This window comes from Oenanthe melanoleuca, chromosome 7, assembly GCF_029582105.1.
Source record: "Oenanthe melanoleuca isolate GR-GAL-2019-014 chromosome 7, OMel1.0, whole genome shotgun sequence".
NCBI classification, from domain to species: Eukaryota; Metazoa; Chordata; class Aves; order Passeriformes; family Muscicapidae; genus Oenanthe; species Oenanthe melanoleuca.
In genome coordinates this window covers 15,236,055-15,258,441 of record NC_079341.1, presented here as the reverse complement: position 1 = coordinate 15,258,441, position 22,387 = coordinate 15,236,055, and the positions used below count along the sequence as shown (strand labels likewise).

The 22,387-nt window shown below is 42.2% G+C and overlaps 1 protein-coding gene across 1 annotated transcript in view; it reads left to right on the top strand.

Annotated features, from left to right (window-relative positions):
- The first annotated feature begins 8,667 nt into the window (after positions 1 to 8,667).
- OSBPL6 (oxysterol binding protein like 6) overlaps positions 8,668 to 22,387 on the top strand; it is a 95,819-nt gene continuing 82,099 nt past the window's right edge. The window contains 1 exon segment of the mRNA XM_056495824.1: positions 8,668 to 8,754. The gene's annotated coding sequence lies outside the window, so the exon portion shown is untranslated.

Sequence of the window (22,387 nt, the reverse complement as noted above, 5' to 3'; positions counted from 1 at the left end):
CTTGACTGCTTAATTGATAATGATTCAGATTCTGTTAAAATAGAAGACATCTCTCATGATCCAAATTGCATTGAAAAGTGAAGTACAACAGTAAATTCAAAGAAAAGGAAGTAACTTTAACATCACTATCAGACATGACAGTATTAATCTAGATTTAAGAAAATAGCTGTAATCAAGAAAATAATTCAAAGTACATTCTTAAATATTTTGCTGCTTTGGGCTAAAATGATTCATTACAATGTTTAGTGAAAGAAACATTTGACTGTCAGACTACCAAAACTTATTATAGTTGTTTTCTTATCCTGAGGTCTTTTGGCTATAACTGGGGGGAAACTGTGGAGTCTAGGGCTGTGGGTTTGTTTCTGTTAGTTTTGAAAGGTTGGGATGTTTTGTTTGTTTGTTTGTTTGTTTGTTTTTCAAAAGCTTTTACTGCATATGTTCAAGTATGAGGTGAACAAGTCAAGTTTTCAGCAGAATGAAGATGATTTTGGCACTGATGAAGTTGGTTCCAATAAGTATGTGCACAGATAATTTTCAAATGCCATTACTTTTCTGTGTATTCCTGTATGCTATGTGTTGAATTGGAAATATCCTGGTTATTAAAATATGATATAAAATTGAGGAATTCTACTTCTATGCACTCTAGAGGAGAAGCTTGCCCTTGGGTGTTTCCTGCTTCTCAGCATCTCCCATATGGTCCTTCATCATTTGGTTCAGAAGTTCAAATTAAAAGTAAAAAACCATGTATTTAAAAAAACACTTTTTTTTTTTTTTAAAGAATATTGGAATTCAAATGCTCAGATGGGAGCAAGTTGCAGAGTAAAGGTTGCCTGAGAAACCTTTTCCTTCCCTCCATTCCAGTAGTACCTGTTCAAAAGCAGTCCTTGATGGCTCACCAGCAGCTCTTTTCCCCAAGTGCAGTTGTTTCATTCAGCACAAGGAACAGAATTAATTGAGGGCTGCATGGTTAAAGAGGCTGTAAAATTCCTGCTTAGTTTGGTGTAGCTGTTAGAAATTATTGAAGAAAACAGATTTATGGATGAGCCTCGAGAATTGCATCCTGTCTCTGACTCTAGCCCAAAGGTTGGTTATAAGGAGGGTTACCATTTCTCCTGTGTTCCCCTGAAAACGTTCCAGTTTGGGTTGGTATGTTGGGTTTTCTGTTTGTTTATATGGTTGCTTTTGGTTGGGTTTGTTTTGGGTTTTTTTTTCACCATCCTTCATGGTAAATTTCAAATAGCATTTGAAAATTTTCTGTATTTGCACAGGGGAAGTAATTCTGACCAGGTTGCCATAAATCCCCAACTCCAGAACTGTCCAGAACTTTGCAGCCATAACTGTACAGTCAATGTGTGCAGTGAGTCCAGTACTTCAGAAAGCATCAGTCCTGTTCTGTGAACATGGAGAGACACCACACTCATACAGAGGGTCTGACACGTGCTGCAGAACCTGCATGGTGTGGTGGATCTGCACAGTACCAGATGAAATGCTGAGAATCACTGTACAGGCAGCTGAAAAAGACCCAGCTTCTTATTTGAATGATAGAATTGACCTCTTGATGAGCCTCCTGTGCCAAGATCCCCAGTTTAGTGGGGTGGATGCCTGTGTCTTTAGGGGATATAAACATCCCCAGGAGGCTAAACACTCAAAAATTAAGTAACTGGTGGTGGTGTTCAGCCATCTGAGATGGAAGGGAAGAATCATGTTGGTGTGGTCCTAACAGTTGCTCGAGGGAGCATTCAACACATACAGAGGGTTGGAAGATACCCTTTACAGCTTGAAATGATGTTACAAATTAAACAGTGCCTTTTTCTAGTTGTTCTCAATCTTGTTTTTATTACTACATGTGTCTGGGAATAGTTCACTCCCTGGGCATGGAAGATCAGTGCTCTGTATGCAGTCCTGCTTTGGGCTATGGAACTCCCTTGCCAGCTTGAATTGGGCTGGAGCTCAAAAAAAAACCTTTATCCCACTTTCATTTCTAAGGGTTCAAGGCACTGTTTGTACAGTTTGGTTTTCAGGTGTCTCCCTTTCAGTCACTGCTCAATCAGGCTATCAAGTGACTTGCAGAGTCATTTTTAGTATTTGAGTTAAGGTTTTTAGAAGATACTTAAACTAAAATCATTATTGCTCTCCTTAGAGTCCAGTGTATTTCCTGAAAACATTCATGTTCCATTCTATGGCTAAGTAACAGTTTGTGTAAATACATTTTAGATTGGATATGACATCATCATTCCCTGTTGAATTGTTACATAGCACTGTTGATGAGTGCCATGCTGCTTTTCTTGATCCTTTCATTGGTAAGTAAAAACTCAGTCAGCTGTGAGAATGAGCATTAGGTTCCTGTACTGGAAAGAAACCTGTGTCACTCATAATTCCCCTTGATGAGTGAATTGGCCAAAACTGTCTGAGGTTTTTGGTGTGTTGTTTTGCAGTATCAGTGCTTTGATGTTGGCAAGTAGAATTAAGCATGCTTACCTATAAGTGATAGATCTCAGCTGTGTTCATCAGCCATAGTTTCTGTAGACTTTTGTACCTTTGAAAAAGAGATAATAGAGATTTCACAAATTACACTAAATTAATGTCCAGTAAAAATAACTTTATCCCTTTATTAAGTCATAACCATTTGGTCAGCAGAGGAGTCTTGTTTGTGTAACTGCAGAAGATACTAATTTGTTTATGCTGCCTGAATGTCTACATTAAGATATTTCTGATAATGAGGTGAGAAAAGGCCATTCTCAGGAGGGCTGTGCATCCTGAATAAGATCTGTGAGTCAGTGGTTGCAGTTCCCCTCATCCTGGGGCTCCTGAGACCTTTCTTTGGTGGCACAAACCTCTACTAGAGAAGCTCACATGGAGGCAGAGCCCAGGTTTGCAATGCACAGTGCAACTGGATTTCCTTTGCATCCTTCCTCATTCATCCTGTTCATGGTCCTTTTTCTGACCCAGGGCACTCTGCCATTTTTTTTCTGCTCTATCTACAGAGAGATCATCTAATGTCTGCAATGCCAGGCACCTCCACTCTTTGAATTACTGTAGCAGTAAGTGAGAGACAGAAGGAACAATCATGTGAGAAGGGGAAGCTGTGGAAGGTGAATACACCATGTGATTATGTGTACAGCTTCAGTTCAGGCATATCATATTCTCACAATACCACTTTCCTGAACTTAAATTGTATTTGTTAAACACTCATTTAAAACTTCATCAAAAATTCTGATCAAGTTTTTCAGAGAATGTCAGACTAGAACTGCTGTTAGAGTGGTAAATTTTCCCCAAAATAAAATGAACTAACCATAAATTAAATAGTGATATAAGACTTTGATTTCATCTACTTTATCAGTATACATCTGCCTGCTCCCATACCTTAATTCTTTTATTAGAATTTTCTCTGGAAACTGCAGACTTTGGGAAGGTGGAGCTTCATCCAACACAAAGTGGGATATCCAAATCCAATGTTAACATGCAGTATCTAATACAGAATATCTGCAGGATTTTATTAAGACTGAAGAGTTAATGGCTGATCAGACCCTGGTCTATATTTAGAGAAAGTGTTTACAGATCCTAAGCTTGGGACTACAGAAGTTTCCCTGGGAATTCTTCCAGCTCTTCTGACCAAGTTCTGCCTTTGGAAAGTGCTAGTGAGTAAATTTCTCAGATGCCATTTTAAAATAGCATTTTAACAGAGCAATGTTAACAGAGCAGAGTATGCAGACATCAAAACTATTGGAAATGCAAATATATGCATTGAAATTATAAGCAGCTTCACAAATAAAATTGCAAGATGGCTGAAAGTTATTTAAGTATCAGAATGCTGATAGTGTGCTCATGCTGGGCACACTAAATCCCCTTCCTAATGTGTCTTATAGCTAAGGATAGCAGGAGTGAAGTTATGTTTAATCAGCAAAACAAAATCAAAGGCAGTGACATGTGGCACATGTTTTGATTCACTGATATTTTTAAATGTTAATCAAGTCCACCAAATTCACTTCTCTTCTGAATTCACTTCTTGTAATAATGCTGGGGGACATTAAAATGTGCTGCCTTTTTTCTATGTGGTAACATACCAACTAAGCTACTTAAAATGATGGCCAGAATCTTAGGCATGAGTTATCCATAAACAGGCACCACAGAAAGTTTTACCCTTTGTCTGTTTAAAGGCCAAGGATACAAAAATAGCCTTAATGCCCATATATAACAGCATTCTTGGAATTTTATCCTGGAGACCCTCTGAAACACTTTGAAGCTGAGTAATCTCTGTTGCTTTGGAAAAATAAATAATTTAGGTAGTTCTCAGAGAGTGCAGGGGAAACTGTACCACTGTGACCCTTTTAAGCTATTCTAGAAAAAAAATCTAGAAAATGTCTAGGAAAAAAAAATCCTTTAAATACTGAAGTTTGGAAGAACTGAGTCTAGAAAAGAAAGTAGAGGGCTGGTAATAGCCAGCAGGATTATAAGGACTGTAGTTACAACAATTACCAACAAGAAAAGTTTAAGCCATTTGAATGTCTGTACTGTGGGACTGTATAAAGGTCCATTTAATCTGATGTCCTGCTCTCTACAGTGCTCAGAAGCTGATGTCAGGGAAAACAGCCCAGATGGAGTGTCCTTTCTTGGGCAACTCACAATAGGCGGTGGGCAGACACCTTTTCAGCAGGAACTGCAAAGGGAATTGCTGTGCCTACAGCTTCATTCATTTGTATAACTGATCCTAGGTTGCAATACAAGATGCTACCAAAAGTATGTATTGTATCACCATCTGCTGAAATCAGGTGGGGCAGGGATCCTTATCTCCGTGGGAGATATTATCTGCTAATGGGCCATGTGTTAAAAACCAGCTGGGCAATCATCTTTATCTTTTCCACAACCCATCCTCCCTCCAGGAAGATATCATCTGCTGCTGGCCCATTCAGTCCCACTGCATGACTGATAAAATTACATCATCGCACTGGGAGATGCTCCAGCCAGGGGGAGGAGCCAAGCCTTTCCTACCTAGATAAAAACTGAGATTTTGAACAGCAAAGCAGCCTTTTTTCTACTGGATTCCGGAGGAAAGCTGGACCTTTCCACATCATCCCTGGACTTTCAGAGGAAAACTGCACCCTTGTACAGAAGCACTGCTCCAATTGAACCACATCTGCCACTGCAGGAGGATGCAGCCACCATTGAATGGGACTGCTGCCAACACCCTGACTGACTGACAGGGTGTCAGGTTGTATTCCGACTCTGTCAGTGCTTTGGGTTTGTTGTTTGTAATACTGTATTACTATTTTAATTTCCCTAGTAAAGAACTGTTATTCCTATTTCCCATATCTTTGCCTGAGAGTCCTTTAATTTCAAAATTATAATAATTTGGAGAGATTAAATTCTTAATTTCAAAGAGAGATTCCTAGCAGACACCTGTCCTCCAAACCAGGACAAACCCCATCTTAAAAACCTGTCTCTTCAGCTTCATAGTGTAGTATAGAAGTATGGTTTAATTACATTATATGAAAAAGTTTTTCCCAGTTGTTGTTTTAAATGCTCTGCCTGATCATTTACTGAGTCTTCCCAAAGTCTTATATGATAAAAAGCAGCATGTGATCACTTCCTGTCAGTCTATGTATCATTGGGGGTTTTACAAATCAAAGGACAATCCTTTCTCAGTCTGCTTTTCAGATAGAATTATCTCCTCACACAGATGCATACCTCCCATACCTCTGAATGTATTTTTTCAGCTGCACACATGCATTTCCTAGTTTCACATTATCATTTGAAGGAACTGTAACTCTACACAGCATTTAAGTGCAAAGATATTTATGTAGCATTGTAATGAGCTTTCCTGCTTTGTTTTCTGCTGCTTTTGAAGAGGCTTCTAACACTGTTTGCCTTTTGGAATACTCCTGAGTAGCAAACCAATGTTTGCAGAAAACTGCTCACAATGACTCCAAGTAATAAAGGCTGATTTATAGTTCATTATTATGTAAGTTTAGTTAGGGTTATTTTCATTACTTCTAGTTATTGACATAGACTTTCGGCCGCCATCTCACTGCCCTATTGCTCGCTGTTGTCAGATCTTTCTACAGCTGCTCAGAGTCAGTTTTCATTTTTGCCTATCATGACTAATTTTGCATCATCAGGAAACTGTTATCACACAAGTAATTTTAGGCTGTTTAGGTGCAACATTGCTCATCTAGAAGTATTCTAAGCAATTCAGCCCTGAGGAGGATTCAGAGGGAAGTAAATAATGTGTTGGATGGTCAGTATTTGTCAAAAAAGGGGGATGTTGATCTGGTTACTGGATCCTGGTCCTGATGGCACTTGTGCTTTCTGATTCCTGGAGATGATTCCTCTTCACTCCTGTGGCGTTCCCCTACTCTGGGGTACATCCAGTTTCCATCTGCTGGTGCCTGCCTTTCTCCTTTCCCAGCTTCTGCCTGCTATGAGCCTGCCTCCCAAGGTCTCCTCTGCCTAATTTGTTTATTATCACACACTCTTAAATGCTTTTGGTGCTGCCCTTCATGCTTTTTATTCAAAGCACAATGTTGCAACAGATCGAGTGTTGCAAAAGACATGTAAAGCATCCCTCCTCGTGGAGAGGAGGTGCTTGGGTGTTCCCCTGGCCACCTGTACATATTAACCCATTGAACTCTGCCCTTCAAGGCATCCCCCCAACGGAGAAGACCAGAAGAGCAGTAACACGATCCATGGGTGGTAATATTCTATCACAGTGATGTCTGTCTGTTATTCTCTTCCCTCCTGGCTCCCCCTGCTTCCATTTCCCTATTTTTCTCTCTTTTCCACCCTCCAATCCCCCCACATTTACTTGTAAATAAAATCCATACTATTGACTTTGGCACATTGCCTTGTTTGCACCTGAACTGGGGGAGAGGCATTGCACTCTTATAATCTGATCTTAAATGTGTTCTATAATGTACGTGGCTTCATACTTAATCTTTCTGTGGATTTTATATGAAAACTTACTCTGATACCCACCAAAGTCCCACTTAATATTTTTCCTGCTCCAGCTCTTGGAAACTGAACACCAAAAGAAAAAAAAAAAAAAAAAAAAAAGGTGTTACTTAATGAATTTCCTAACTTTATTCAACCACATTGAAAATGAGATTTGCAGGTTCAGCTGCAAGAATGAAGCTTTTTTTCCCAAGAAGATTATCTGAGAAGTTACACAAAAAATACTATATCAAGGGATCCTTCCATAGAAGTCTCTGCTTTAATAGGAAAATGTCTATGGCTTTTGTATGCCAGGGTGCCCAAATGATCCTTTGTTGCACAATGATCTGCCAAGACTGCAACTGCTAGTTTGAGAAATGGGGAAAACATAAACCACCATCACACAGCCTGTCTTTGCCTAATGAATGGTGTAAGTTCAATAATTTGTAGAATGCTGTAAATCTGCTTATTTTTCAGAGGTATTTGTCCTTTTCCCCCCTTCTCTTATTGAAATTTGTTGGTGGTGGCATCTAGTTCTCCAGGGATTTCAATTGATTTTCTTGGACGACAAAATCTATTTCCAATCTTGTTACCCTGAACCAGAGAGCAGGGCTGAGGTTGGGGATGTAAACAGTAGGAGAACAGTTTGCTAAGAGAGGCCTCAGAGCCATCTCTGGAGGGCAGGAGGTGCCCCAGCCCCGGGCACAGGGAGTGACCAGCGACCGAGCAGAAGGACCAGGGCAGGGCACTGACCAGGCAGATGAGCCTGCAACCCGTCTGCTCCTGCCACTCCATGGGCTCTCTACACAAGACAGTCCCGCTTCCCCTTTCCAAAGGTGTGTTTAAGCGATCAAGGATGTTGTAAAAGATGTGATGGAGGATCTACAGGGAAGAAAAAACAACTCCCCCTCCCCAAAAAACCAACCTACCAAAACAAAACAACCCCCCAAAACCTAATACAAATTGAATCAGAAGAGGAATTTCTACGGCAGCTTTCTGGCGCATGTAATGTGTTTTTTTACAGCCTCCCATTATCGGCTGACAAAGATCGATCAGCTGTGACCACTGCGGGAGGGTGACGGTGCAAGGCTGGGTGTCGTGCTTGTGTCACCAAGCCTGGCTGGGGAAAGGCCCTTAGGCTGCAGCCCGGTCCCTCGGCGGCGCCCCTTTGTCTGACACATCCTCCCGCCCCTGGCACGGAGCTGCCTCTCGCTCCAGCGCAGCCCCGCTGTCGCCCACGTGCTTTCGCGTTCAATTCCAGACCTGATGTCATGACCGAAGCCCGTAACGCGGTCCCCGCCGCTGCCCCGTTTCTCCGGCACGCCGGCAGCAGCCCGCCCCGGGCTGCGGGAGAACGGCGAGGTGCGGTGCGGTGCCGAGCCCCGGTGCGGTGCCGAGCCCCGGTGCCGTGCCCAGCCCCGGTACCGTGCCGAGTGCCGGTGCCGAGCCCGGCCCGGCGCCGCCCCGCCGCTCTGCGCAGAGCGCCGCAGCCGCGCTGGGCTGAGCATCCCTGCGCGGCCAGCCCCTCCTGAGCCCGGCACCCGAGCCCGGTACCTGTGCCCGGCACCTGAGCCCGTGGCCGGGCCCAGCGGGGCCGCCCGCCGCAGGTGGGTACGGCCGGGCAGGGCACCTTGGCCGGCGGGCGGGGGCGGGGGGCGGCGCGGCGGGGCTGCGGTGCTGCTGCTGCTGCCCGCCCCCTCCCTCCTTCCCTTCCCTCCCTCCTTCCCTCCGCCAGGCGGGCGGGGAGCTGCGGCGGGAGGGAGCGGGAGCGGCGGGGCGCAGCCTCCCGGGCCGCAGCGGGGATGCGCCGCGGATCCCGGCCAGGAGGTGGGCGCTGAGCGGGGCGCGGTGCGGGGCCGGGCCGGGCCGGGCCGGGCCGTGCGGGAGTCCCGGCTCGGGCGGCGGAGCCGGGCTCGGCGGGCGCTGCGCGGTGCCGGTGCCGCCGGGGGAGCGGGAGCGGGAGCGGCCGGGGCGCGGCGGGGCCGGGGCTGGGGCTGTACTTGGAGCTGGGGCTGGGGCCGGGGCCGGGGCCGGGGCCGGGGCTGGGGCTGGGGCTGGGGCTGGGGCCCGGCCCGGCCGTGGCTCTGCGGCCCCGGGGCGCAGCCGGAGCATCCTGACCGGGGCCGGGCCGGGGTTACGTAACGGCATCCGCGCACGGAGATGCGCCGCTGCCAGCCCCGGCTTCCCCAAGCCGTGATTTTTCCGCCCTTCCCTGCAGAGCAATTTAAAACGCTCCAATAAACTGTGCGGTCTGTGAGGTTCTGTTGCAGATTAGCTATTGCCAAGTTGATGCGCTCTTAGGATACCTTTTTGTTTTCATGCTGTTTCTCTCCAAAAAAGGCAGGAACGGCCTGTATTCCCAAATTGCTAGCAAGGCTGCGGTCCCTTCCAAGTACTTTGAAGATATATGGGTTCATTAAAACTGATGTTTGGAAATCATGTGTTTGCTAGAAGCGCTGGTGCTTAAAATGACTGTATGACGTGAGTTTTGCCATTGGCTCGTCATTTCGTGTCAGTTTCTAATTGCTGTCGTGTGCCGGGAGGATACATCGGTGATTTTCTTCCCGAAAGCTTCGGCAATGCAGGTTCCACGGACTAACAGGAGCTGAAACAAAAGACTGCTGGACTTCTCAGAGCAAATGAGGAAGCCAAGGTCGAATAGCAAACGTCAGTGCAACTTGTATGGGGTAGCGTGAGAGAACAAAAGTATTCACAAATCTTATTTGAGAGTTTAAGTGAAAAGTGTTCCTTAAATAGACCATTACTCAGTAGATGAAAAAATTGCTCAGTGAAGGTGTGAGGAAATTGCTATTTTAGGACTACAATTAACTATATCAGTTCAATTTTAATGGAACTAGTACATTTAATTGCATTCCTAACAGATTTTCTGTTCTCTAGATGATTAACTTACAGAATGATACCAGCTCAAAGATTAAAATCTCATCAAGTATCTAATGGTTTCTCTACAGTGTAATTGTGTTTGGTTTATAATAGTTTTTTCTAATAACCAGCCTTTGCCCATACAGCTGAAGATACTATAATTAGACATTTTTATCTTGGTGTAAATGACATGACCTTGACCTTTGGAGGTTAAGCAGATGTTGTTATGGATCTTATATGCTTTATATACATAAAGCATTTTTATGTATATATCATAAATACTGTTTTATTTTCTTATTGTTTAAACACTACACAAGGAGACTACTTTATCTTTTGGGTCCACCTTAGAAAAATTATCAGAGATGTGTATGATACTGATTATTTGAAAACTGTAAAGGGTTTCTATTTAAACAACCTTTTCTTTCCAAGCACGTGGCAGGATGTATATCTGGAAAACAATATTGGAGGGTTTGTTACTGAAGACTCCCTAAACATTTCCCCTTGCTACTGAAGGCTGAAAGAGGTATTCTTTATTGTACTGTAGTTCATCAAGCATGATTCTTCCACTTCCCATTTATTTGCACTCCCAGGTCCTCCAGAGCGCTTGAGGCTGTGCTCTTGGGGGCCCTGTCTGCAGCCTTGCTTATTGCTGGAAAATTTTTTACTCTTGGCCCATTGTGGGAGCTTATTCATAAATGTCTGTGATGCAAACACTTGTAGGAACACGTGTGGGGTTTTTTTCCAAGGGTGGTGTTGAAGGGCTGTACTCTGTGTATTTATATGCTCAATTGTGTTGTTATAGAGCCATCAAAAACACAACTTTACTCTCAGATGTGAGAGTTGCTGTGCATCTGAGCAGCCATTTGGGCATTATTACACAGCTATGGAAAGTTAAAGCTCCATGATTTGTGTAATAGGGCAGTCCCTGGCCTCCTGCTCTATTGCAGATAGTGGGAGACATGAGACTGCTCTCCTCTGCCACTTCTTTCTCCATCCACTCTGGAGACAGAGCAGAGTGTTCACACCACTTTTTCCTTCAGTTCTCTGGCATGTGTGTGTGTGGCTGTGTGTGTGATTGTGTGTGTGTACCCCTGGGTTTCAGCTGAGCCACAATCTACTGATGGATTTCTTAGCGTGATGGAGGTGAATGAGTTTGCTCTTGTTTCTCCCAATATGTGTGATGTCAGCATGGGTTTTTCCCTGAGAATTTATGCTTCTTTACCATGGGGCTTTGTCTCAGCAGGGCTGTATTTCTTAGTCAGCCTTCTGTGCCTGTGCCACGCTGGAGAAGCTGCTGCCCCTGCAGTGGGACATGGGAAGGAATTGCCAGCTCTTTGCTGCTGAAGATGTGTGTGTTTATATTTTTAATGTGTGTGTGTGTATAAAATGAGCCTGTCCTAATGGTTTAATTAGCCCCTCTGCCTCTTGCATAGGGTAGCAAATACTTGTATGTTGCTCCTGTATTTTCTCCGGACAATTCAAATAATTCCTAGGGATTTCTGGGAGTTGTTTTTTGTTTGGTTTTTTTTTTTTTTTTTCCCCCAGGTGTTTTATGGTTTTGAAGCTTTTGACTCTCCTGGCATGGGAAAAGGCAGTGGTTTCTGTTGATAATTTCCATGGGAAATGTTACTCTGGGCAATTAGACTTCAAAAAGGAATTTCTCCAAGAGTTTCCTTCAGGCTTGTGTTTCTTTCTTAAGCTAAATTTAACGAGATTTAAAAATATCCTTCACAGTGGAATACTAAAGTAAATGCTTACTCTTTTGGGGGTGTGTGTATGTGTTTGTGTGTTGAATTTGCCATGTCAGCATTGTAGGTGTTGAAGGAAGCAGCAGCAGGTACAGTACACGAATGAAAGCAAACATGTTTAGGCCATTTGAGGGATGTTGGATCTCTGGCAAATTTAAAATATGGCTTTGGTCTTAAAAAGGAGACTCCAGCTGCCACAAATGTGACATACCAAGGGTTTCTGAGCTGTAAATAAAACCTACAGCTTTCAGCTCTTTCTTATAAGTTAGAATACAGACATGGAGGCAGTTAAAAGTTTGGGTTTTTTTAAATGCCAGTGCTGCATTTGTCCTAGTAAATGGTGTTTCTAGTAAATGTCTCTCTTTTGGGGTTGTTCCTTGTAAGAGTTTAAAAAGGATGGAAGAACCTTTTGGTGCTGACAGCTGATAAATCAGTGAAAGGTAGAACAGCTAAATGTGAATTATGGAAAATGGGAGAACCACAAGAATTACCCTGTGTAGGCATTCAAATTTGTGTCTTTTAGGGAAACTTCTGTACTGTTAAGATTAAGGGAGGGAAAAAGTGAACAGTACCAAAATACTGGAGACAATTGTTAAGTGAGGAAAAAGTAGGGTTGGTTTTGTTGCTGTTTTTTCCTTTTTAAAATGAGATTTGGTCCAAGTGATGCCTAAAGGCTCCTCCCAGTCTAAATTGTTCTGTAATTTTGTTTTGTCATTATAGGTGAAACCCAGAAATTAGTTAATTTTCTATTAACAGTGAAAGACAGATGGTTCTGAGAAACTCAGAATTATTATTTTTCTGGCATATATATATATATATCTCCTGTGGAATTTCCAGATAGTTTTAAATCTGGTTCCAAGTGAAATGTGTCAGTCTGTGCTGAGGGCTATTTACAGTTGTGGGTGGTAGCAGCAGGTAGGGAAATGGTGAGTTTCCAAGCTTGTCTTTCTGAGAAATCTGCAGACTGGTTGGTTAAATGGTTTCAGTGTGAGCCCCTCCACCACCAACCCAGAAACCAAAGAAGATTGTATGCCATTACTTGTTACCTTCAAAAACTTCAGAAAGAGAAGCTTTAAAGGAAGAGTAGGAAGTGTAAGTTGGAGATAAAAGAAGAGTGAGAGGATGGATCTGGAATGTATGGCAGTTGTAATTTGGTTAAATTAGGACAGCTTTAGAGTCATTCTTAGAAATGCCTCATTGTAGCAGAGAATTTTGAAACTGACTTAAATAATTTCCTTTTCTTTTTTTTCCAGTTTCTTAAAGGTGAATGTGTTTTAATACTAGTTGAGAGCACTTCTCTTAAAGGAGATAATGGATGCATTAGTTTGAGGTGTAAAGAAAGAAGTCTCTAGTTGATAGTGAATTTAATATAGAATTCTAAGAATTTTAATTAGCAGGTGTCATGCTAGATTTGAAGATTAGGTTTTCTACCAAAAATCCAATCTCTCTCTGTGAAAAATGGTTTTCTTGCTGTCTTCCTTTTGCTGGAGGATGATATCTGTGTTTATGACAAAATCCATTCCCTTGGCATATTTAAAAGGTTCTATGTTCCTCAGTCAAATATTTCACATTTTTTGAATTTAGACCCTCCTCCCATTCCAGTGTATCTTTTCCCCCTTATTTTGATATACTGAGAATAAGATGGGTGAGTTGAATCTACTCAGAATTTAGCAGATAGCAGTCTTGGTTATAATCTTTCACAGTGTGATCTGACTACTTGCATTCATAACTCTGCTAAAATAGTTTTATTTTTCCTTTTTTTTTCAGTGGAAATTGAGAGAGGGAAATGCTTCTAGCCTATAAACTACATAAACCCCTCAAAACTTTTCAGTTCGTATGAAATTTGTGAAAATCACAAAAATCATGTTTAGTCCCTATTGGTTTGCATGTTTCTAGCAGAGATGCAAAGGCACTTTTGGATTCTCTACTTAAAAGGCTGGATCAACAGATCTGTGGTATCTAATGTAGTCCCACTCTGTAATGCAAATGCTGTTCTGTTGGTATGAGGCTTTTCTAGAGCCTGTGCTATTCCCAATTCAAGGAGTGAAGGATGAGAGGTGTTAAAATGTCTCATTGGATCCCTTACACGTGTGCAGTAGGGCATGGAACTGGGATTGCTTTGTTGTGAAAACAAGTCAACCCAAAGTAGGTAACATTTGTCTAAAAACAATCTAAAGGTCGATTTCAAGAAACCTTATCTTGGAATGTGATACACTTTTTGAGATGATGAACTGAAACATTTCTCAGCAGAAAATCTAACAAGCTCAGGCTGCCCAAGGAAGGGTCTGTGCCATGGGGTGAGTGGAGCCTGCCTGCTCAGGCAGAGGAGGCCTTGGCTGCATCTGCCCAGCAGCAGATCCATCCTGGACAATGAAAAACAGCAGAAAGACTGTTCTGTAGCAGTTCCTGACTTCCTGCTTCCTGTAAAATGTTTGCAGTGGGAGACCTCAGAGTTACAGAAACCTCGGTGGTGACTGCTAATTGACCTTAGATATGGGCAGTGGAATTGGTGAGACTTTCACAGCTCATGCTCACAGTTTAAATGAGAAAGGGCTAAATAATAAATAAAAGAGGAATTAAAGCAGTAGCCCCAGGTGTGGGAGAGCATGGCAAGGGCCATGCATGTGCCTCTGCCACTTGGGAGGGAGCAGCTTGGTGTGAGGTCCAGGCTGCTGGCCAGGACTGGGACACACTGAGCAGCTGGAGTGAGTGCTCTGTTCCTCAGGGTCTCTTCTGGCAGGGTCACCCAGATCTTGATTTTTTTATATCATGGAATAGACAAGCTGGGATACAAATGCCACACTCATCCTGCTTAATGTAACATGACTTTATTTTATTCAGATTAGGTGATGCAGTGGTGTCTCTCAATTCTTGTTGCCACCCCAACCTCTTCCCCTGTGACAAACCCATTACCCAATGGATAAGGTGATGCTAAATGGAATTTGGGTCAAGGGAAGTTTCTGTTTAGAACCTACAGGAATGGTTCCAGGGTGATGATTCTTCTTCCTTCTGCCTTTAGTCCTATTCTGCATTTAGTCAGCCTGCACCTGCAGTGGGACTGCAAGTGCACCCTTGCTCCCACTTCTACTTTATTAGGATTTTTATAGCTGACCTTCTCAGGGATGCCTGACACCCTTTTGATCTTGTAGCTGTTTCTTCCCTTCTGCCTTTGAAAATTAAATTTCACCTTGTTTGGAAAGAAATGGCAGTGCTATAGGAGAGAAATTAACCCAGAGAGATTGTGGCTCATCTTCTTAGATTGTGATTTTTGAGATTTTAGCCACAAGATAAAACATTATTTAATTCATTTTTTTCTCATGGAAAATGGTGGAGAGCAACTTATTTTCTTTTATAAGTTGCTGTTTAGGGAGCCAGTTAGCTGTGTTGTCACCTGGTAAGGATAGATGTAGGGAAAATGGAAAGGCAGGATCACTGATGGAGAGCTACAGAAATGGCAAGAAATGGACCAGATAAAGGGACTTTCATCTTGAAAATGGGAAGCTGGAGTGGTTAGTTTAGTGACAAATGTTTCTTTCAGAGTGGAGTGGGTCAGCTGGGTGAGAAGGTGCTGGCTAATGGTGGAAATGATACTTAGTTAAAAGGAAGAAGCTTCAACATAAAACAGCTTGCTGAGATCTGGAACAGCAGCAGTTGGTGTTGAGTCATCTTGAAGTTTCTCTGACCCCAATGTGACATAGACATCCCTCTGGTAAGTAATTGTGTTGCTTTTCTGGTTAAGTCTGTGTTTCTGGAGTTTATTCTGTTTCTGGAGAATAAGCTTCACAAGGTGCTTTCCAAAAACAGAAGGACAGGAATGATTTGAAATAGAGCTGTAGAGCAGTCAGAGGATGAGTCTGTCTAGCCAGACCGATTCTTTTTCTTTATTGTAATGGTTGAAGAGTGCTAAAATCCATATCCTTCCCCCCCCTCTTCCTGTCAGTTAAAATATAAGTTGTCTTTCCACATTTACTTGTGCCTGACAAGTCTGTCTGTGTGTAACTTCTAGGAAGGATAGGCAGGTCACAGTTGCTGCCTGGTGTTATATTCTTGGGTGACATAATCATGGGCAAAAATATTGCATTCTCTGACTGAAGGGAAAAAAAGAGTTCTCTTTAGCTGTGACCTATATTGTGTGGGTGTGCAAATATGCTGTGGAAAGCTAAATGTAAATTATATGCTGTTCCACTGAGCAGGCTTTTCTTGGTTCTTCTAATAATTGGTAGCCTACATACAAAGCCCATGGTCAATTTTCAGTATGCAATTCAGTGACATGCAATGCAATGCAATTACTATTTGCTATGCAAAATAATCTTTAAAAAACTCAAACAAGGTGTTTTCTTTAGTAGCTGCAAACTGTCTCTTGCCCAGTCACCATAAATACTGTTTTGTGACAGAGCATACAATCAATAAAGAGTGGCTTCTGTCTCTAGTTAATATAATAATGGTTCTTTCTTTTGATATGGATTGAGGATTATTGGAGAAGGTCTCAAACCAAGTCAGAAATGAGGATTAGAATCAGCCCAGCTGACCAACAAACAGGACTCTCCAGTAGCTCCACATGGTTGTGCAGTCTCTGTGAGTTTAAGGGAAGGAAACAGCTTCAGAAGTAATCTATGATATGCTTTTTAATTTCCATTTCTGGTGATGCAAAGACTGTGGTTGGATCTGCAGATGCTCTGAAATGCAGCAGTGACATGGCAGCTTGGGTTCATGCTCCTACCCTTTCCATAACAGCTGCTCTGGGTGTCTGTCTGCCTGCTACAGATTTAAATTTTCTGGAATTAGGAAGAGGAGAGAGTGTCAGATTTTTTGCCTTTAAAATTAATGAATTCCTGTTCACCAGTTTCTCTGTGTTTTCATAATGTTGTGGCCAAAACAATGTAACATTAATCTACAAAGGGTAGGTTTGGCTGAGACAGCCCTGCTGTAATCATGTGGCCTTTCCTAAAGCTGTGATATTAATACCCTTGGGTTTTAGGTTTCCAGCTGAGATGCCTGGACCAGTTCTGCAGAGGCTGTGTGACAGAGTGCTGCTCATAGTTCTCCTGATGTTCTGTGCCCTCCTGAGTGCCTCATTTTCCTCCCAGCTGTGTGACCTTCACAGACCCAAATACCCACTTGTCCTCTCTGGCATGTGCACATTCTGAGAGTTGGGATGTTACTCAAGCTGTTAACACACTGTAGGAGGGCAGGGATGGATGGATGGATGGATGGATGGATGGATGGATGGATGGATGGATGGATGGATGGATGGATTGTTGCCTCCAGCTCTGATTCCTGCTGCCTGCCCAGCCCAGAGCTGTGCTGGCCCTTGGCTGCCAGCTTGTGGTGCAAAGGCATGGAGATACTCTGATTCCCTGCCACCTTATTTCTGGTGTAATTACCTTCTGATATACTCATTATTAGATTTCCCCCTCAATGTTCATCAGCATTTTAAAATATTTATTCAGTGTTTTCAGATTTTTATGCTCTCTTCTTAACTTTGTGGGCACATCATCTCAATCATTTTGCATAAAGCTGGTCAAATGCCAGTCATAAATCTGTGCTGTATCTCTTTACTATTCTGTATATTACTGACTATTTGCATTATTTTAAAGTTAAACAGAATTCTTTTTTTAAAATATAAATCCATTGACTTTAGAATCTTCTACGTGTTCTTCATTCTTTTTCACATTTTTTTTAATAGTAAATCAGTAAAAATAATTTCAAAGCTGGAGTAAGGAATAATGCTGTGTAAAATGTAGGTAGATAATAACTTGATAGACATGGTGAATTTCTCCTAAGGGGAACAGAAGTGTGCTGGCTGACATCAGGTGAAGGGGTTTCATGTACAGTCAACCCCAACTATTGAGGTTTTATTGGTGTTTAATAGGCCCATAGCTCTCTCTAGAAAGAGGGCAGTCTCTCATAACAAAGAAGTTTTATTTTTTTATTCCATTGCATAAGTTCAAAGGTAATGAACATAGTTTAAAAACTGTGTTTTTGTTTTGTGTTCTGCTCTGTCTGGGTGTGGGCACTGCACTGAGTGCTGAGAAACACTGAGTGTGCTTGTGAGGAGAATGGCAGCTTCAGAGATTTTATACTTCAACATCTATGGCAGCATTCCCAATTTGAAAACTAGTAGAAACAAACTGCTCTTTAGGCTGCAGATATCTTGAGGAACACATAGTTCTGCTTTCTTGGCTTATTCTTGGATAGTTTGCCATGAAAAATGTGTCATAGCTGTGTGATATAACACTGAGAAAACCACCAACTTTGGCTAAATCTATTTGTAGGTGAAATCTAGTTTCTTATAAAGAAATGTAATGTGTAAAAATTTATTTTGAAACTAATTTTTTAAAGCCAAATGTAGAAGAATAGTTCATGGGATAGTGCAGGGGGCAATCTTTCCCAGTGAATTAGAGCTGTGCTGATTGCTGAGCAGTGGGCACAGCCTGGCCTGCCCAGTGAGGATGGGGTTACAAAAGATCCAGCTGGCCACAAGGCACAGCTGGAGTTGGAGCCTGAGACCCAGAGTGTGCTGCAGCTTGGGGTGGAGCTGCTGGCTGTGCTGGGAGGAGGAAGGGACATGTGGCTGTGCAAGGGACAGACAAGGGCAGAAGATGCTGTGTGAGGCACAGACAGGGTTAGGTGGCTGGGAAAGGGACAGGTTGGGGTTAGCCAGTCATGCAGAAGGAAAAGGAAACTTGCAGAGGGAAGGAGTCAGAGCTGTGTGGAGCTGCCTGAGAGAAGTTCCTTGAGAGAAGCCATGAAAAGTTTTAATAAAAGTCAGGTGTTGGTGCCAGTTGTGTCCATCTTGACATAGTTACTACAGCCCAATGCACAGGAGTGTGTCATCACTTCTGGCTTTCCAGCACTGACACATCTTCCACAGCTCTTGCCCTCTTTATCATTCTGTCTGTCCTCCACAGGTCCTGTCCCAGCCATTCATTCACTGCCCTTGGAATTCCAGGCTCCCTGCTCCTCCTGGCCACACAGGCATGTCCCCTGGCCAGGCTGGTGATGCTCCATGCCTGTTCCCTCCAGCTGCCATGCCTGAGCCTCTCCTCAGATCCCTGGGGATAGTGCCAGGGGCTGGGGGTATAAAAGGAAAAAAAACCTTGGCGTACAAAAGGCCTGGATAGTCACAGTGTAAGCACACCAAGGAAAATTGGTTATTTTCCTACCAGTTCTTATGCCTAGAAGCAGTGCAAGGTGCCACTTCTTAATGGCAGCAAGTGAAATATTTTTGCACTTTAGGTTGGTGTTCCTGTCAAGGTGGGTTATACATCTCAACCACGCTGAAACAGATTTAAATGTAATGGTGCAACTTCCGAATGCAGGTGTCTCATTTAGGAGGACAAGTCTGAACAGAAATAAATGTCTGTATGTGTTGTGGGACCCAGAAAGTAATTCAGGCAGACCTCTCTGAAATTTTTCTTTTTAAGCAATCTTGGTATGCTGCAAAAATGGATTTAAAATCTTTAGTTACCCACAGGTAACAGCACAGAAAATCAATATTTTTTTCAGCTAATGTCAAATTTTTCCATTAAAAGATAAATGAGGACGTGTGAAGCTTCCAGTCTTCTCAGACTTCTGTGAGCTTCCCAGACAGCTGGTTTTAATTTATCTTTGTGTTTTGTATAGCATGTACTTAGTGCTTGTCATTCTCATTTCCAACCATTGCTTGTGCTTATGAGTTAAATAATCAAATAATGATGCAACTGTGGTGTGTTCTAAAAACCTTTGTTCAACTGAGAGGGTGAATGTTTTATCTGAGGAAATTAAACTTTGTAGGAAACTGAAAATGATCCCTATCATGGGTCAGATTTTTTTCTTACTTGGAAATGTGCTGGCCCATGTTATCTTTGTAATCACTGATGTTTATCAGTGTTAAGTACTGGTGCTTTGGAGGGTCTGCTCTCCTATTTAATTTTTATAAATGAAAATATTACACGAATAGGCATTTTGCAAATAATTTCAATGGCTAAAAGATAAATAATTGAAGGAAATGGACTGTAGATTTCAAACTTCCATTGTAGACATCTACTCTACATTTGTCTTTTGAGGGTCTGACTGGAGTGATGGGGAAGTGGAGACCACTGCCCTGGATCTGTAGAGAGTAAAAAAGAAAAGGAAAACAACCTTCTTAAGTTTTCCAAATGCATGGGCAAAGCCCTGCTTTTTAAAATAGATGCAGTTTTCCTGTTTCAGGATGCTTGTAAAAAATCAGAGAAAATAAGGATGAATTTGAAGTTTTCTTTCCAGAACATTGCAATTTCCAACTGAATATTTACAGTGCTTTCGCCCCCTCCTTTTTAAGCTGCCTTTTAGAATTTTTATAGTTGGGAAGCTGTCCCAAAACTTATTTGTCAGGTGTCACCATGTAGCAGTAATGCAATTAACCTTACAAGTCCTTTTTACTTCCTTAGTGTATTTGCTTGGTAGTCTTTCAAGAATTATTTTACTGCTATTTTCTGGTGTTGATTAATTTTGGAACAGGTATTGCATACAGCAGGGGAGTTTCTCTTCTGTGTAAATGGGCATCTTGGCTGAGGTTACTGACACATATTTGGCTAAATGCTGACTTACCAGCTATTGTGAAAGACTGAAGAATGTTGAAAAATTAACTGAATTACTTAAGAAAATTACTGTTGTCCTTACAGCTGGAGTGATTTCTCCTCTCAAGGAAGAAAAAGAAATTGCAACAGAAGTTGAAAGTCAGTACTGAGATAGAACAAATGTCAAGAGTAACAAAATACTGTACTATGCTGAGGTATGACATTGTGCTAAAGTGCCTTAAAATAAAAAAGTGGTAGAGTTCAGTATCTTTGTTCATTCTGAGGCAATGTACACATTAATGAGTAGTTTGAATGGAAGAACTCTAAGTCTCTTTTTGAATAGAACTTGGATGCTCTAATTCAATTTTTTGGTATAACTTGCTCAAGATATATTTATTTATGATAATGAAAGTGTTATGACTGGTGATAAAAAATCTTTTTGGGATAACATTTATCTGTATCACATTATATTTTCATTGTCTAAATGATAGATGACTCAGAATCAATGCTTTTTATTCTAGTGAATTTACAAATACTGAGTTTATAATTTGGGAATGTTAACATGGAGCAGAGGGAGAAATTTCATCTCTATTTCTATCTTTATGGTATCTTTTATGGCATTTAATATAGTAACATTTATTGTTTATACTTTTGGCATTAATCTTGCATAAAGTATTACTTTCAGGACTATTCTTGTGCCTGGATGTTGCTGCCAGACAACATTAGGAGATTTTTCAGTAGAAATCAGGAGGCAACAGGAAGCTTAAAAAGGAGATGCTGAACTTCAAACCATGACTTGTATGGCATTAGAAGCTCAGAAAAACCTCTAAGACAAACTGTGAGGGTTGGAGCACAGCTTCTGTGAGACAGGCTGAGAGAGTTGGGCTCGTTCAGCCTGGAGAAGAGAAGGCTCCAGGGAAACTTCACTGCACCTGTCCTTGCCTGAAGAGAGTCTCTTTACAGGGCAGGACAAGGAGTGATGGCTTTAAACTGATAAAGGGTAGGTTAAGGTGGGATTTAAGGAAGAAATCCTTCACTGTGAGGGTGGTGAGGCACTGGCACAGGATGCCCAGGGAAGCTGAGGATGCCCCAGCCCTGGAGGAGTTCAAGGCCAGTTTGGATGGGGCTCTGAGCAGCCCTGTCAGGTCTAGTGGAAGGTGTCCCAGCCCATGGCAGAGGGTAGGAACTAAATGATCTTTAAGGTCCCTTTCTACCCAAACCATTCTGTGATTCTACACTTAGGTTTTCATTGCAAGCAAAATATGAAGTGAACCCTTCTGTTCCTTTTTCTGCTTTGGGTGGTGCCTAAATATTCTGTTTCATAAAGGTGTGACTCCTGAAAAGAGAAAAGAGGACATTTGTAGTTTGGTCACCAGTTTTATTCATGCAAGTTCGTCACTAGAATTCTGCCCATATTTTATGGAGCCTGTTCTGGAAAATCCAGATTTGTCAGCATCTTACATGGGAATAAGAAACTCTGAGTGGGAACAGTGCTTCCTGATTTGTCAAAGTCAGTGAGCAGAGGGAGGAGGAATACTTAATGAACTCTGTTTGACTGGAGTTTGTGTCAGCCAGCACATCTCAGCTGAGCCAAGATCACAGATAAATCTTAGGGTGGTTGTTAACAGCAGGAGGTGTGGATGGAATCCTGGCAACTGAGGGATTTTTGTTACGTGCATGAAGTCTGATGTCGTCATGAAAGAAAATTTTTAGTATCCTGTCTTGAGCTTGACTGTACACCCAGCATAATAAATGCCCCTTGTTCAGGCTGGGAATCAGTTCTAACAGAATTGCAGGTTGAGCTGCTTCCTTCTGAGAAATCATGATGACAGTAATTGAAACAATCAGATTTATATTCAGCTGCTTACTGCTGCAGGTCTTTTTGTTATCTTTAACTCAGTGTTCATTTAGGCCACCCTTTAGTCTAAGTAAAAGAGACTGCAAATGCTGTTTCTCTTGACTCTATGTCTGTACAGAATGTCTAGAGAATGCTGTTCATTTTGGTGCTAGTATATTTTATGAAATGTCTGTTTGATATGAGAACAAAAGGGCTTTTAAAATAATTTGATAGTTTACAGCATGCATTTATTGATTTTGGGCATCCTCCTGTATTCCTGCTTTTATGTGTAGTACCAAGTCCTAAAAAAATGCTTGTTTTATTGGCAAACATCATGGATGCACAAGTGCAGCAAGGATCTGTGAGTCTCTAATATCTCTGTCCTGCAGCTTGAAGGGTGCAAGCAGTGTCCTCCTTGAGCCTCCTGAGACAGGAGGAGCTATGTGTGCAGTAAA